This window comes from Pseudorca crassidens, chromosome 4 (assembly GCF_039906515.1).
Source record: "Pseudorca crassidens isolate mPseCra1 chromosome 4, mPseCra1.hap1, whole genome shotgun sequence".
Taxonomy (NCBI): Eukaryota; Metazoa; Chordata; class Mammalia; order Artiodactyla; family Delphinidae; genus Pseudorca; species Pseudorca crassidens.
In genome coordinates this window covers 65,533,658-65,550,209 of record NC_090299.1, presented here as the reverse complement: position 1 = coordinate 65,550,209, position 16,552 = coordinate 65,533,658, and the positions used below count along the sequence as shown (strand labels likewise).

Genomic DNA, 16,552 nt, shown 5'->3' with positions numbered 1-16,552 from the left:
AGGTTCAAAATAACAAGAGCAATAGCAACAAATTGCTAATGTTTATTTAGCCCTTATTATATGCCAAGCATTCTTCCAAGAATTTTACATATATTAGTTCACTTAATCCCTGCACAACGTTATGAGGTAGGTACTATTATCATCCTCATTTTACAGATGAACAGTATGAGGCACAGAACAATTAAGCATCATTAAGGCCACACAACTAGCAAAGGATGGAGATGCAAAACAACGTGGCATATATGAGGAATTCAAGCATCAAATCTGAGGCCGGTATCGAAGGAAGATGAGGCTTTGGAGTCAGGGTCTGATCATGGGGTCCTTGAAGGCCATGGAAGGCAGGCTATGGAAGTCACAGAGGGGTGGTGATCTGAGAAGTAAATGCCCAGGTCTGCAGCAGAAGTAGATTGCTGGGGGTAGGCCTGGGTGGGAGGGAGAGGGTGTAAAGGAAGGACTTAAGAGGAACAAGACAGGAGACAGGGAGACCAATGAGGAGATGCTCAAATCTCACTTCCCCCCATGGAGGGTGGCCCACCCCAGAATGTTTTCTTTCCTGTGCCCCTGGATTTTTCAGTAGGTAAGAAGTACCATCATTCACAATATCTGTGTCCTTCACAACACCTCTTGTAGACTGACCATGAGCTGGTAAGAGTCTGAAGTCATCCATACCCTTCACAGGCTCTCCTGCAATTACTTTGCATGTTTTAAAATTATCCAGTTCTCCTTGGAGTTTTTCTATTTTCCCTCCCATCTCCAGAGGTTTGTAGAGGTTCAGGTGAGTCTTTTCTAGGCATGCAACTCTCTTTCTGGTTGGCCTAGGAGCTCTGAGGGTTTCTTACCCAGAGGAAAGCAAAGGATGGGTCCCGGAATTTTCTAGGAATCATTTGGGACCCCATTAAAAGGACCAGACTTGTGACCCACCATGTGGTCCCATCAGAGGCACAAGACTGTGGCACGTCAGATTCTCAAGAAAGGCAAGAAGGTGCTCTTCCCACGTGCATTCCCGGATGCGCCCCGAGTGCCACGCTATCTTCAGCACACAAACTGCAAACACAGAAGCATTGCGTCGCCAGCTTGAACATTTTGGGCTGGAAGATTTAAATAACGGCAGGTCTCCTTCCAGCTCCGTGCTGCAATCTAATGATGCTGGAAGGGAGCCAGACCCCAGACAGGAGAAAAGCGCCCCCCCACCCCCACCCCCACCCCCGCCACCAGCCAAGAGCTAACAGGGGCAGCGACCACAGCTGGTGGGGAAGCTGTGCCTTTAATTACCTAAAATGCATCCTGCAAATTCCCATCTGCCTTACTCTTCACACTGAGTTTTTCCCACATTTACAACTCCAAGCAAAACTAACATCTTAGTGTCTTAGCTTCAGAAGCCAAGCAACACAACTGGTTCTAAAACCTGGCAAAGAAGAAGTGAAGACACTGATTTACCACAATGACTATTCAATTTAGCTCTTACTAGGGTAGTATTGCAAACTCATTAAGACTTAGGCTTCGAAAGAAGTTTTTAAAGGACTCTTCAAAAAGTCAATGTCATGCGAAAACAAAAATTAGAGGCTAAAGAGACATGGTGACGTAATGTAATGTATGACCCTTGATTGGATCCTAGATCCAAAAAAGGAAAAGTAAATAAGGCTATGAAAGTCCAGTTTAAATGTGGACTGTTGTTGGATAATATTATTGGATGAATGTTAATTTTCTTAGGCATGATGATGATGATGGTATTGTGGTTATATGAGAGAATGCCTTTATTTTTAGGCAAATATATGAATTATTTAGGGATAAGTTATCATGTCTATAACACAATTGCCAACGGTTCAAGAAAAAAATGTGTGTGTGTGTGTGTGTGTGCATGCACAGGAGACAGACAGAGAGAATGACATCTGCTTGTTATGGAGAAAGAAATAAAGCAAATATGGCAAAATATTAACAATTGGTGAATCTATATCTCAAAGGCTGGCAGTTTTTTCCTGTGAAGTACCAGATAGTAAACATGGCTTTGTGGGCCTGTGGTAGTCTCTGTCAAAATGACTTAACTCTTTCATTGTAGCCAGACAAATACACAAATGAATGGAAGTCGTCAGCATCCCTATACACTTCATTTACACAAGCAGGCATCGGGCTGGATTTGGCCCACAGGCTGTAGTCCACTGGCCCTGTTCTAGGTGAAAAGTTTTCGGGTATTCATTATGCCATCTGTACATTTAAAAACTTTCCAGAAAAAGTTTGGAGAAAAGGTTTTTAAATTTGTAAACATGTATTCAATTCCATAGGATTGTGAGTTCCCTCGCAAAACCAGTTTCATAAAATTCAAGGAAAAAATAATGGTCACCTCAGAGACAACTCCTGCAAAGTTCCTAAGGTAAATGCTCAAGTGCTACTGATGGAAAGTTACCATTTCTGGCTAATGGGAAAGTGCTGTAACATGAGCCTCAATTCAACACAGATGGGGAACATAAAGTTCCTAAAAGAGTTCATTTCGCGCTCGACTAATAGTAATATATGGATTTATACCCCTGTTTACCTAACTACTATGCATTCTCTCCTCCTTGTTCTTGGCCCAGTGGTTTCCCATTTCATTAATTTGTGGGCCACCCCTGTTTATGAGAACATCCCCTGGGGGCCCAGGGTTGAGGCCTGAGCTTTCCCCACCCCCACCCCCCGGGCCTCTTCTCTGAAGAAGTCCTGGTACTTCTCTGCCCTTCTCGCTCCAAAGGCAAGATGAAGGAAGGCCCAGGATGGTCTCTACCCCCAGAGTTTTACCGGCATATAGTAGGTACTCAGTAAATATTTAAAACAAATTAAGCACTATATTCTAGATACTTAGAAGAATGAAAAAAAAAAACCCCACAAAATTCTAGTAGATGAAATAATAAGGACTTAGAAGCATCTTATCTTCAGGATTAATTTTCATGATCCATCTAATAGCTGGATTTATTCAAGATACACATAAACAGAGGTTTGTTTAAGAAAGATTGGAATGGAATTGGAGCAGAACAAATGTATCACGGAATACATAACATAACATAACATAACAGCTTTGGAGTCAGGAGGACTCCAGTTAGAATCCCAGCCTCATCCTTGTACTAGTTATGCGGCCTTGGGCATGGTTCCTAACCTTCTTGATCCTTGAATTTCTAATCTGTGAGGTGGGGGTTGACATCAACCTTATAGGGATGTCAGAATTACAGACACTATATATAAAGAACACAGCCCAGTGTCTGGGAACTTCCAGGTACTCATTCTATGTAAGTTATGTATTATTATGGCATTATTGTCAACTCAGGTCAAGAAGGGACCATAAAAGGTGAGATGAAGAACAGTTTATCCATCTACAAAAAACTAGACATGGTGTGTATTTATAGCCCTTGCCAGTTACATGGGAGATTTGTTTTTTAAAGGGTAGTTGCAATTATTGTTGTTTAGGTACTGTTATAAATTGCCAACTTGACACTTTTATACAGGCAGCCTCAAACTTAGGTGCAAGCTATGTACCAAAAGCCCACTTGTAAGATGGCGGCTTGTAGGTCATCATTTGTAATTATCTCACAGAAATAGTCTTTGTATGGTGGTTCCCAGTTCAAGTCAGAAAGGCCGACTTAGTCCAAAATGTACCTGAAGGGGAGTCCTAATTACACTATGGAAACTAATGGCTTTGCAGAACAACATTTCAGTAGGAAAGCGTATTCAGAAATGCCTGCCGGACATATATACAATGGACTATTACTCAGCCAGAAAAAGACACTAAACTGAGTTATTTGTCGTGAGGTGGATGGACCTAGAGTCTGCCATACAGAGTGAAGTAAGTCAGAAAGAGAAAAACAAATACCGTATGCTAACATATATATATGGAATCTAAAAAAAAGAAAAAAATCGTTCTGAGGAACCTAGGGGCAGGACAGGAATAAAGACGCAGATGTAGAGAATGGACTTGAGGACACGGGAAGGAGGAAGGGTAGGCTGGGACAAAGTGAGAGAGTGGCATGGATATATATACACTACCAAATGTAAAATCGAGAGCTGGTGGGAAGCAGCCGCATAGCACAGGGAGATCAGCGTGGTGCTTTGTGACCACCTAGAGGGGTGGGATAGGGAGGGTGGGAGGAAGACGCAAGAGGGAGGGGATGTGGGGATATATGTATATGGATAGCTGATTCACTTTGTTATAAAGCAGAAACTAACACACCATTGTAAAGCAATTATACTCCAATAACGATGTTAATTTAAAACAAAAGAAATGCCCAACCATGCTCTAGGCTGTAGTTGGGTGGAGGATTCCAGAGGCCATAGAAAAGGCTTCCTTAGCCCAAGGCAGCACCTCAGGAGGGAAAGGCAGGAGTGAGAGAGGAGAAAGGTGGGCCAGCAATTCATTCCAGTGCAGCCCCCTGAGACACATCACTGTCTCATCTAGGTTCTCCCTCCTGTCTTCAGAAGGCGAGCAAGGACCTGCTGGCTACCTTTCCCTTTCTCTGCTGTCATTTCCCACTGGCAAGGGGTTTCTCCCTTTCCTTGATCCACTGTGGAACAGCGTGCAGCTTTCTGGCTCTGAGGAAGGCACCAGCACTTAGTGGTTCTCTAGGGAAACCAGACAGGTAGTGGGCGGCGGGAGGGGGTGGGGGGCTCTACCCAATCTCCTTAGCTTTATTTCCTTTACAGCCAACAGGGAAAGGGCAACACGATGATGGATTTGGAGTTCACAGAAAATGAACGTAACGCTCATTTGGGTTTCAAATGAACCCAGACGCCTATATTGCCAGGTATTTAAAATGCAATATATATATATAAAGCAACATATAATTTTCAGTTTCTATAAATGAAAAGACCAGGTGGAGGTAACAAAATGTAAACTGAGATTACATCTGGTGAATTTATTATTTTAAGACATTTTCTATAATAAATACTTGCTTCAAAAATCTTAAGGATTAGGATATCTCAGAAAGATTTGCAAGCATATCAGAGAAGATCCAGACTTTTTGGAAAATCGATAACTAACACCAATGTTATATTTCTGTTCTATATATAAGGCTTAAAAAAAAAAGAAAAAAAACATGATTTTTGTTAGGTTTTCTGCATTTGAAGCGAACAAACTCCCTTTAACAGAAGTGCAATTATGAACCTCAGAACTTAAGGAATACATTACCAAAATATCTCTAGGAAATTACCCTACAATTAATAGAATTTGGGGATTTCCTGTACCTGCCATGTGTTCATGGTTGCTCTCCTAACCTGTACGGGTTCCAGCCTGGCTCCATTAATTGGCCAATGTCCAGCCACAATCACCACTCGCTAGACTTTCAATGCATTTGAGTTTGTCAGGAGCACTTAATGAGGATACCAGGCCTTCCACTGAGAGGCGAGACCTGCTCGTTCTGCCTGGGGGAATTCTGGGGAAGCCTGACCCAGAAGGTGGCAGCTGGGTGGCTGCTTGAAGGCGAAGAAACCACTTTATGGATAGGAAATGAGCAGAAGCACAGCGGATGCCAGGGAGAGAATGTAAGGTTGGAGAGGGGAAGAAAGTTCTAAGAGGTAAGCTTGAGAGAGTTGTGAGAGGTTTGTGAAGGATTTGGACTGTTCTCTAGACAGTGGGGAATCAAAGCCAGTTGATGAGGATAGAAAGAATCCTGGGAGCCGACCTTTATTTTAGGAGAATATGTCAGGTGGCAGCAGGGGAGATCCACTGGGTGGAGGAGAGGGTCCGTTTAAGAGAGAATTACAAGAGCTCAGGGAGAGATGTGGAAAGCCTGAACTGATCCAGAAGCAGTAAGGGCAGTAAAGGGATGAAAGCACCCCTTGTTGGCTTGGCGGTTGAGTGGATTTAGGAGCAGAGGCGAGGAGAAGGAAGGGGGTTTGGTTGATGATAAGGTTTTCAGTCGTTGGGACCATCTTAAAGAATAGAGGAAGGGGAGATCTGTGAGAAACAGAAATAATAAATTAAGCTTGGAACATTCCATCTTCCAATAGCCAGAGCTCACTGGGAGCTTATATTTGGGTCGGCTAGCTAGTGGCTGAATGACCTTGGGCAAGTTGCTTACATGGTCTCTGCCTCAGCTTTCTCTTCGAAAGCCTAAGTTCTTACAAAGGCCTACAAGGCCCTACAGGAGTCGCTGTGCACTACCTCTCGGACCCCACCACCCCTCGCCCCCTGCGGCCAGGCACAGCTCCTTCCTTGCTGGCCCTCAACCAAACCAAGTAGATCCCTGCCAGGGCTTCTGCACTGCTCTTTTTCTTACCTAGAGATGACCTAGAATGATCTCTTGTATATAGTTAGTAAACATTTAAGAAATACGCATGGAATGAATGAATGAATGACCATAAAAACGGGGATACTCACAATGTCACAGGGCTGTCCTGGAGCTAATAAATAAGAAAATATATGTCAAGCGCTTAGAATAGAACAGTGTTTGGCACAATAAATGTTTTCCATTGTGGTACTTATTTCTATTATTAGGATAAAACTGTTAAGTCATCAATGAATGGATTTTCGGATTAGAAGCACATTATCGACTTCGGGGACAACTTCAGTGCAATTATAGGGCGAAAACCTATAATTTCAGGAAGTTAAGAAATCAGTGTAGAATAAAAACAATAGAGAAAACACAAAGACACTTTTGGGAAGTTTAGCAGAGAAGAGATTATGAGAAAAGGTATGGTGAGTCCAAGGAAGGTTGGCTGCTTGTTTCTTTTAGGAAAGCTGCAGGTAAGGAGAAACACAGCTCCCTGCTTGTCCTAGAGCCTCCTCGCCAGCCCAGACCACTGACATTATCACCCTCATGAGGAATCCTCACCACGTGTGAGGCTTGAGCCATCAGTTTTCACCATAATCACCTTCTATCCTGCTCACTACTTCTGTCACAGTCATGGAGGACACCGGCACCAGGCTTACCACCGACTACAGTCATCATTCTAGGTGCCTTTACATTCTACACAGCAACCTGTTCGACGGCCTGGCTTTACAGTTCTTTGACGTCCTCAATTCCAATAGTTTTGACTCGTACACTCCATTTCACGATCATAATCGTCACCCACACCTGCCCTGCGGAATCACCATTTCCAACATCCTACTCCTTGGTCTGAGTCCCTCTCCTCCCAGGTTTCTCCTCCCTTCTCTCCCACACACCTGCTCTTTCATCTCCAGACTCTGCCTTTTCCTCTCAGTCCATTTCCCTCTCCTCTCATTGCCTTCTTTCTTTCCTGATTCGGTACAGACCAGTCTATTCAACTGCTCCAATGCCTGCACCTTCAACAGCCCCAGTTCTCCGCCTTTCCATTAGGGAACACTGACCAGGAAAAGGAAACAGCAGAGGTGGAACAGTTAGCCTTGGACATGAGCCTTGGCGGCTAAGCACCACCACATGTCTCTACTTGAGATGGGATCAGTCACGCCCACTCCTCATGTTTCTCCATGGAGCAACAACACTCCTGGCCCCTCACTCTTCCTCCCCTAGGTTGGTTTGGGAGAAGGAATGGGGCATGCTCAGCTCAGCCAGTTTGGGATTTCCTCTCTGTGGAAACATGCGTCCCGTCTGTCTCTGCCGTGTAGGAAGGGGCCTTTCTCTGGGGTGGGAGAGGCCTGTGGTTGTCCCGCTGTGCTAGGAATGGGTGGATGAATTTGTTTAATTCAGGAGCAAGGATTAGCAAACCCACTTGGCTGCAGCTCTAAACCCACACTCTCTGGTTTGTCTCATGAGAAGTAAAGCTGACGTTTTGACCTCTGATTCCTGTGTTTAAGTCTCAGCTGGGGGCGGGGGCGGGTGGGGAGAGAGGAGTGCTATTTACTGGTCGCCCTAATCCCTAATGCTCTGCTTCTAGTGCTACTGGAAATGACGGTGCTTTATTGGGTCTGGAGCTGCTAGGCATTTACAAGCTCCCACCTCACTGGGCCCCTTGGATCCACTTGGTCATCCTTCTGGCGTCCCCGGCCAGCCCTTCTCCCCATCCTTACAGAGGGTTTTACTCCTCTGCTTTTTAAAATCTCTCTGTGGGATCTTCCCGGACCGGGACACAAACCCGTGTCCCCTGCATCGGCAGGCGGACTCTCAACCGCTTCGCCACCAGGGAAGCCCCCTCCTCTGCTTTTAAAAATCTCTCTGCCATGTCCTCACCTTCTTCATCAACAGACAGATGTCATTAACCCCCAAGAGTTTTATATCCCTTCACGTCAACCATCCCACATTCTGTATCTAAACACTTTTTTAAAAAGAATATAAAGCTGTATATTTCAAAGCATCTGCAGCCAATCTGTTAACATGTTTTCGTCAGTGGGGGTCTGTGTCAGAGGGCAGAGCAAACAGCCAGCAATTAGGCTCTATTATCTTTAGTTTAATTTTTCTATTTATTCAAGCATATTAATTGAATACTTATGGTATGAAAGGCAATGTGCTAAGTGTTTTGGGCAGGAAGGTGTGATGATAAGAGCTGGCACTCTTATTTGCAAGTGAGAGAGGCCCAGATGGACCTAGGCTCATAATGGATTACAGAGCCCAGTGCATCACCGCCACAAGGGGGTAGAGGGGCAGCTGACCCCTTGAAACAACTACAAACCAGGGCTTTTGTGTATTTGGAACCTGGAATTGCTTCATCTCCTATCCACTCTCTCTGCATGTTGGCTTACTTGCTTTCACTGCACCCAGGTTTCCTCCACATGGATCCCCTAGTTTCCAATCTCATACATGAAGGTTGTCAGCCCCCGAGAGGACTAACTCTCTTTTTCACTTGCAGTTTGAAGACATCCCAGGTAAAGGAAAAGACCCTTATTGGCCTGCCTAGGGTCAGGTCCCCTCCCACAGTGACTAATGGGATGGGGTGAACAAGACCATGAATCATTTTAATCAACAGTGGGGAGGAATAGAGGCTGGAACCGTTTCCAAAAGAAGGAGAATGTGATTCCCTAGGAAGGGGGCCCAGGGCAGATAAAACTAGCAACACTGGCTACCTTCACAAAACTGGACCAGATCTGGATTTTCCTCTCAAAGTCTTTACAGAGTAGAATACAGAATTACCACTGCCATCTTTCACATTCTAAATATAACTGATCAAATTTAGTTTTCCTGGGCTTCCCTGGTGGCGCAGTGGTTGAGAGTCTGCCTGCCGATGCAGGGGACACGGGTTCGTGCCCCGGTCCGGGAAGATCCCACATGTCGCGGAGCGGCTGGGCCCGTAAGCCATGGCCGCCGAGCCTGCGCGTCCAGAGCCTGTGCTCCGCAACGGGAGAGGCCACAACAGTGAGAGGCCCGCGTAGGGCAAAAAAAAAAAAAAAAAAAAAAAATTTAGTTTTCCTTTAAAGATGTTCTTTTGAAAGGATCTCTGCACTAAGCTGCAACGCTGCCTCAGTTTCCCAAAGGTAACAGGCTTGATGCCAAAGAGGACCAACCACAGAATGAAGCAAGCCCAAATTACCTAACTCTGTCAGAAGAGCCTTTCCAAGCACAGTTACTCGTCAATACAGCGGTTGGAGCCTAGCTCTTCTTGCCTCAGAACATTTACAGAAACAGAGAGCCAGACCCAAAAGTTCCAGCACCTTGATTTTATCTCTCTCTCTCTGGATTCCACACTCATGATTGTCTACAAGGCAGCTGCTTCTCTTTTCAAGGACTTGACATTCAAGCCTACTTGAGGGTCAATGCCACAGTGCTCTATCAGAACTCAGAGGCCAGCCTATTCAGAGAAACTGTCTAGATTCCAAAACATGACCAAACTATCCCCCCACCCAAAATAACATTATTACGTTATATTGCCAGATTGTTTGTCAGCATAATTTACAAGTTGTATTTAGGAACTGAATGAAAAATAGCTTTCAGTTATGTTAAAATAAAACTGCTTAAGTCATCTATCATACCTCATTAAATAATACTCGTATATTTGACAGGTAATATAACTTCTGCGTTTCTCACAGCAGTGATAGACAAACTGTGATCTGTGGACTGCTGTGGGTTTGGTACTAGTTCATGAAGGGTAAATGCAGAATTGGAAAAGAGTCTTTAGAAACTTTTTTAAAAATTTTATTTATTTTATTTATTTATTTTTGGTTGCCTTGTTTCCTTGTTGCTGTGTGCGGTGAGCGGGGCTACTCTTTGTTGCGGTGTGTGGGCTTCTCATTGCGGTGGCTTCTCTTGTTGTGGAGCACGGGCTTCAGTAGTTGTGGCACACAGGCTCAGTAGTTGTGGCTCGTGGGCCCTAGAGCACAGGCTCAGTAGCTGTGGCACACGGGCTTAGTTGCTCCACGGCATATGGGATCTTCCCGGACCAGGGCTCGAACCCATGTCCCCTGCACTGGCAGGCAGATTCTTAACCACTGCGCCACCAGGGAAGCCCTAGAAACTTTTATAACAACTTGGCATTCTAACCACATCCAAGGGTGTGATCACCGGACACATCTCACTGAACAGGGTACACATCATTTTGGATGTTGTCCTAGCTGCGTATTGTGTGCACTGTGTAGTTAGTTAATGGCACTAGGATCAGCCCAAACTGGATCAGAAATTAAACAAACAAACAACAACGAAATGCAAATTTAAACCATAATGAAACACCACTTTACACCAAGCAGAATGGCTATTAAAAAAAAACCCCACAGAAAATAATAAGTGTTGGCAAGGATGTGGAGAAACTGGGACCCTTGTGCATTGTTGGTGGGAATGTAAAATAGTGTAGCTTCTGTGGAAAACAGTTTGGCTGCCGCTCAAAAAGCTAAACACAGAATTACAATACGAACGAGCAATTCCACTTCTAGGTAAATACTCGAAAGAACTGAAAGCAGGGACTCAAGCAGATACTTGTACATCAATGTTCATCTCACAGTAGCCAAAAGGTAGAAACAAACCAAACCATCTGTTCATAAACAAATGAATGGATAAACAAAATGTGGAATACACGTATAATGGAACATTATCCAGCCTTAAAAAGGAAGGAAATTCTGACATACGGCGCAACATGGATGAGTCCCAAAGGCATTATGCTAAGTGAAATAAGCCAGACATCAAAAAACAAATACTATATGATTCCACTTATATGAGGTCCCTAGAATAGGAAAATTCAAAGAGACAGAAAGTATAATGGAGGTTACTAGGGGCTGGGTGTTCTGGGGAGTGGAGAGCTGTTGTTTGACAAGGACAGAATTACAGTTTGGGATGATGAAAAAGTTCTGAAAATGGTTAGTGGTGATGTTTGCAAAAGAAGTGTTATTACACTTAATGCCACTGGATTGTACACTTATAAATGGTTAAAATGATCAATCTTATGTATATTTTACCATAATAAAAAATGCAACCGCCTCCCCCAACAGCAATAAACCTTGTTCTTTATCACAATAGTATGAGAATCCTTTCCCTAGAGTGTATGCCCTAGGGGGTTCTGGATCAAATAAAACTTGGAAAATGCTACATAAATAGCCCCACGTGGAGTTCATAAAGCTTAGACTAACAGTTCTGAGAAATTCCTTACTAAGAAACTCATAATTTTAACTCAGCATTTCCTAAACACATGGACTTCAGAACCTTTTTGTTACTGTACAACTAATATCTCACAAAACATAGTTTAAGAAACGCTGAGCCAGAAATACTGAAGCATGGTTTATACTTTCACATCACACACAAGTAAGTGTGAAACAGTCATCACACTTAGGTTGTAGCCCACAGTCTAAAACTGTCAACCTGTGGTTAGACCCTCCCGTTAATTCCTGCGCTGGCAATGCCAACCCCCAAGGCATGCCAGGTTAGCAGGAGTCAAAAAACCAGGGTCTGCTTCATCCCTGCGTCCTTTAAAGCTTCACAGTAAGGATACATTTCACATTTGTCTTTATAGGACTGCAAGTTAAGACAACGATTTACTAGTTAGAGGTGACCCCAGGAACAAAGTACTTCATAGTCTAGGTCAGACATGTGGATGACATTAGAAAAAGAAACAGGCTTTTAGAGTGCAAATGAGTGTGCAAAAGCCAGAGCCATATTGATAGATCCAAATACCATTCCCCCTATCATATTTAAAGGTCACAACCTCTCTGCTGAGAAGGCGAAAAAGTCAGCGAGACAGGAAATACCAAAAGGTAAAAAACCAAAAGCAACTCTTGCACTCATCAAAATATACCATAGCCTGAAGGAGTTTTAGTATTTTTAATTTTCTGGCTGGAGAAAAGTTCACTTAAAGCGTTCTGCTGATATTACAACATATGTGAAAAGGAAGAAGAGGTATGCAGAGTAGGAATTTGAAGAAAAAAAGAAAAATCTGGTGAAAACATCACTGCCACTCCTTTTATTCTTTTAAGTATATTGGGTTCTTAACCCAAGTTGGGGCCGCCTTTACTCTTCCAGTTTTTTTTTCTCTGTAATTCAAAAAAGGTGTGGAGAAAAGATTGTCTTCAAATAACTCTAGATTCTCGACTTTGTAATCATGCACAAGTGGAAACCACATTTCATCTTCAAGGAACATTTTAAAAAAAGGATATTCAAAATAATAAATTTTCCATGGATACTGGTTTCTTCTTTCCAAGTTAGTGTTTGGCCTAATTTATACAATAAATCTAATGGGCAAGTTATCTCTCGCAAATAGCACCTAGCACATTCTTGGCATCTGAAAAGAGTTAGTTAACATGTTGCATATGCTCTTTATGTTCACAAAACAAGATATGTGAGAAAAAATATCACCGGGTGGGAGGGTGAGCATAGAAATGTGGAGGCCACCAATCATCTGCAAAGGACTGTCTCCTACACACTCAGGGTTTTGAAAGTGTAACCATGGGGCTGGAACCAAAGGACAAAAAGTACCGAGGCCCTCTAAGGTGTCTGGGACTTTGCAATTTATAACATATTTAATTTGAGCAACCTAGCTCTAAGTATGTCTACCTTAACAGGTGTGGGGAAAGATGATGTTTAAAATCAGTTCAGTTTTTTTAAGGGGTGCAGAGTTTCAGTTTGGGATATCAAAGTTCTGGAGACGAATGGTGGTGATGATTGCACAATAATGTGAATGTATTTAATGCTACCGAACTGTACGCTTAAAAATGGTTAAGGTGGTAGATTTTGTGTTATATATATTTTACCAGAAGAAAAAAAGATAAGTTTAGTAGTTTCCCAAGGTTACAGAGTGTGTCCATGACAAAGCTAAGAGGTATGGCAGTCTGACTCAAAGACCATTGTCTTTCCTTATATCTCTCAAAAATAATGATATATCAATAGATGAGGTGGTAATTATAAATTAGTTATAAATATCATCATCCCCATTCTCATTTTCACTTTTACCATTGGCTGGATGACGGCTTATTTTGTGCCAGACACTATTCTAAGCAACTTATATGTATTTATATGCTTAGTCCTCACAACAACCCTGCAAGGTAGATACAATTATTATTCCTATCTTCCAGATGAGAAAGTGAAGTACAGAGAGGTAATATAGCACCCTCAAGGGCACACAGCTAATCAAATCCAGGCAGTCTGATCCCAGATTCCCTGTTCTTTACCACTTATTGCATTGCCTCCTGGTATGTAAATTTATGTACACAGCATATGAAGACATAAACCTCATTAGTCTCAAGATGATTCACAAACCAAAAACGTCAATAGGTTATAAATAACGTTTAGACAAAATTCTAGTGCACAAGATGGGAACTAGTCCAGTTCACACCTAGTTTCTGAAGACATCTATTTTAAAGATAGCTTAGATACTATCATCCATTAAATCCTCCCCGTGACTCTGGGCCATGTTCCCTCGGCACTGCCTGAACCGTGATGGTGGTAACATGCACACTCCTCTCTGTATCATGCTTAGAGTCTACGACTGACTTCCCCACTATGGAGGCCATGAGTTCTCAGGCCTGAATTAATTCCCCATGTATGTAACCCACTATTTTAGGATCAGCACCATGACTAGTACTCTGCATGTCTTCAGTAAATTTTTCTTAATTCACTTGAAATAGTTTAAATATTGTTACTATCTGTTTTTTAAGGGCCAGCTCTGTAACCATCAGGTTCTGGAGTCTTTATCAATGGTAACTCTTTAATTATCTTTTTAGTCCCTTCATGGTAATCCAGTATCTTCAGGGTTTCCGCTGTTCCTGGGGTCAATTTTGATCATTTGCATCTTGCTAAGAAATCTTCCTTTTCCACTGGTTTTCACACCTCTTACTAAAGGGTTATTTATACACATCTTAACATGATTCTAATTTTTCTTGTATCTATTGTTTTGTCATTTATTTTTATTTGTTTTGTATTCTTTTGCTACCATGTTTTTTCCTTAATTGGGCTTCCAAGGGGTTTACCTATTTTATTGGTTTTTCTAAAGAACCAGCTTTTGGATTTATTTATCCATTATTCTATCCCTTTAATTTCAGCTTTCATCTATTAATCCCCTCTTACTAATTTTTTAGGGGTTTTTGTTCCACTTTATTTTGTAAGTAGTAAGTTGAACTATTGATGTTTTTCCTTTATTCTTTACTAAAGAATAAAACATTTCCTCTGAGTACAGCTTTTACTATCCTTAGAAGTTTTGATAAAGAAATGTTCTTTTTGTTTTCATTTCTTTTCCAGTAACTTTAACTTCCTCACTGATTTCCTTCTGATCCCAGAGTTATCAGTGAGTGTGTTTTATAATTTGCAAGTGGACAAGGTTTTTTAAATTGCCTTCTTGCTTTCTCTTTCTATTCTCATTATACCATAATCAGGGAGTATGCCCTTATAAATCTCTCTCCTCTCTTTGAGTTTTTGAAGGCTTTCTTTGTGGTCAAGTATGTGATTCAGGGGAAGGAGACGGCATTAAATGATTCAGGGACATCTACCTGTCTATTTATATCTATTTGACTATGGTCTTTGAAAACTGACATGAAATTTGTTCACTTAACAATTGTTCTACAGGACACCTAGTACGATTATGATGAGAAAAAGTATGAGATTTGGAATTTAAAACTCCTGTCTCCTCCCTTCATAGGCCTGGGTCTCAGTTACCTGATCTATAAAATGCAAATCACACTTAACCTGCTTTACTATGTTACCAGTGAAAAAATTAAATAAGCCTGATGTGCTCTTCCTTCCTACACAATGTCTTCCTAAAAATCCCAGTTAGTTATCAAATACTGCCCTTAAGAAGTGGCTCTCTGTAGCCCTGCTAGGCAACAGAAAACCCTCCAAGTGGGGTCATGCCCCTCGGACCACACAGTGTAAAGAAATGGACACACAGGGAGTTCCCTGGAGGTCCAGTGGGTAGGACTCGGCGCTTTCACCGCCATGGCCCGGGCTCAATCCCTGGTCGGGGAACTAGTATCCCGCAAGCCGCGAGGCACGGCCAAAAAAAAAAAAAAAAAGAAATGGACACACTGCTGCATGTACATTACACAGGGCCTTGTATGTTGCACGGAGCGGATCCTAGAGAAAGGCAGCCATCCCCGCCTGTGTCTTTTGAAGCAGTTAAGTGTTTTAATTCCCTTAAAACACTGTGAGCATGTGCGATGGGGGGAGGAGAAGAAGGACTTAAAGCAATTTTGCTGTTCTGCTCAGCACTGTAGAGAAGTTTTTTGAAACTAAAGACTGATTGAGAAGGACATCAAAAGAGTTTGATTTGTTTGATGTTTGGACATATATACATGATGCAGATAACTGCTGGATTAATGATGACCGTCTGTACGCCAGATGGACCGTGTGACTGTGTCGAGACATCTGACTCAGCGCCATTTGAAAAGCAGATTAAGGTTAAACCATCCTAACACAAAGGATTCTCCCACCCCATGTTTCAGGGCACAACGTTCTATGGTTACTTTAAAAAATTCAGCAAATTACAATTAACTTTTAAGACATCTCCTGCCTGTGTCAATGCCGCTGTGTAAGAATCAGAAGTGAGATTGTTTATGCCTGTCACTTTCTGTGACTGGGCAAGACTCTTCCAGGACAGGCAGCAGGATGTGGTGAACTGCCCTGACACTGAGAGGTCCATCGTTGGCTATAACACAGCAGCTGCCTGTAGACTTCCACAATCATTTTAGGTTGGATATTTCTAAAAGCAGCTTTAAATCTGAGTTGCTGGACAAGCAAAAAGGAGAAAAAAAAAAAAAAAGAGCAAAATCCCATCCTCCCAGAGCATTCTTTTAAGGGCTTTGTCCCACTAAAAAATTGTTTATTTTTCTTTTGTGAGCTTTTTTTTTATAAGAAATACAAATGGCCAATATGTGGGAGAAATTTTAACCTACTAAAAAGTGTTAATGCCAGTTAGAACAGTTTTACCATTGGATTGGCCAAGAGGAATACAAACAATAAGGTCCGGTGTTGGGTAAGGTATGAAGAAGTTGACAGTCTTAAATCCAACTAGCAAGAGTGTGAATTGGTTCTCCACTACCTTTCAGAGGGACGATTTAGAAATAAGAGCCAAAAGCCTTAGGATTTTGGATTTCTTGGATTCAGCAATTCACCTTTCAAGAATATGTTCTAAAGACGTAAACAGGAATCACTCACAAAGATTTCTGTAAAAGAAAGCCCACTGGAACATTGAAATGAAAAACTGGAAACAACATAAATGTTCAACAACAGGGGGCTGCTTAAATAGAACTGTGGTATGTACTCATGTTGGAAAC

General features: G+C 42.3%; 1 protein-coding gene across 7 annotated transcripts in view; it reads right to left on the bottom strand.

The window, feature by feature from the left end:
* The window catches only part of LIMCH1 (LIM and calponin homology domains 1), a 340,013-nt gene that overhangs the window by 109,668 nt on the left and 213,793 nt on the right, over positions 1 to 16,552 (bottom strand). The window lies entirely within an intron of this gene.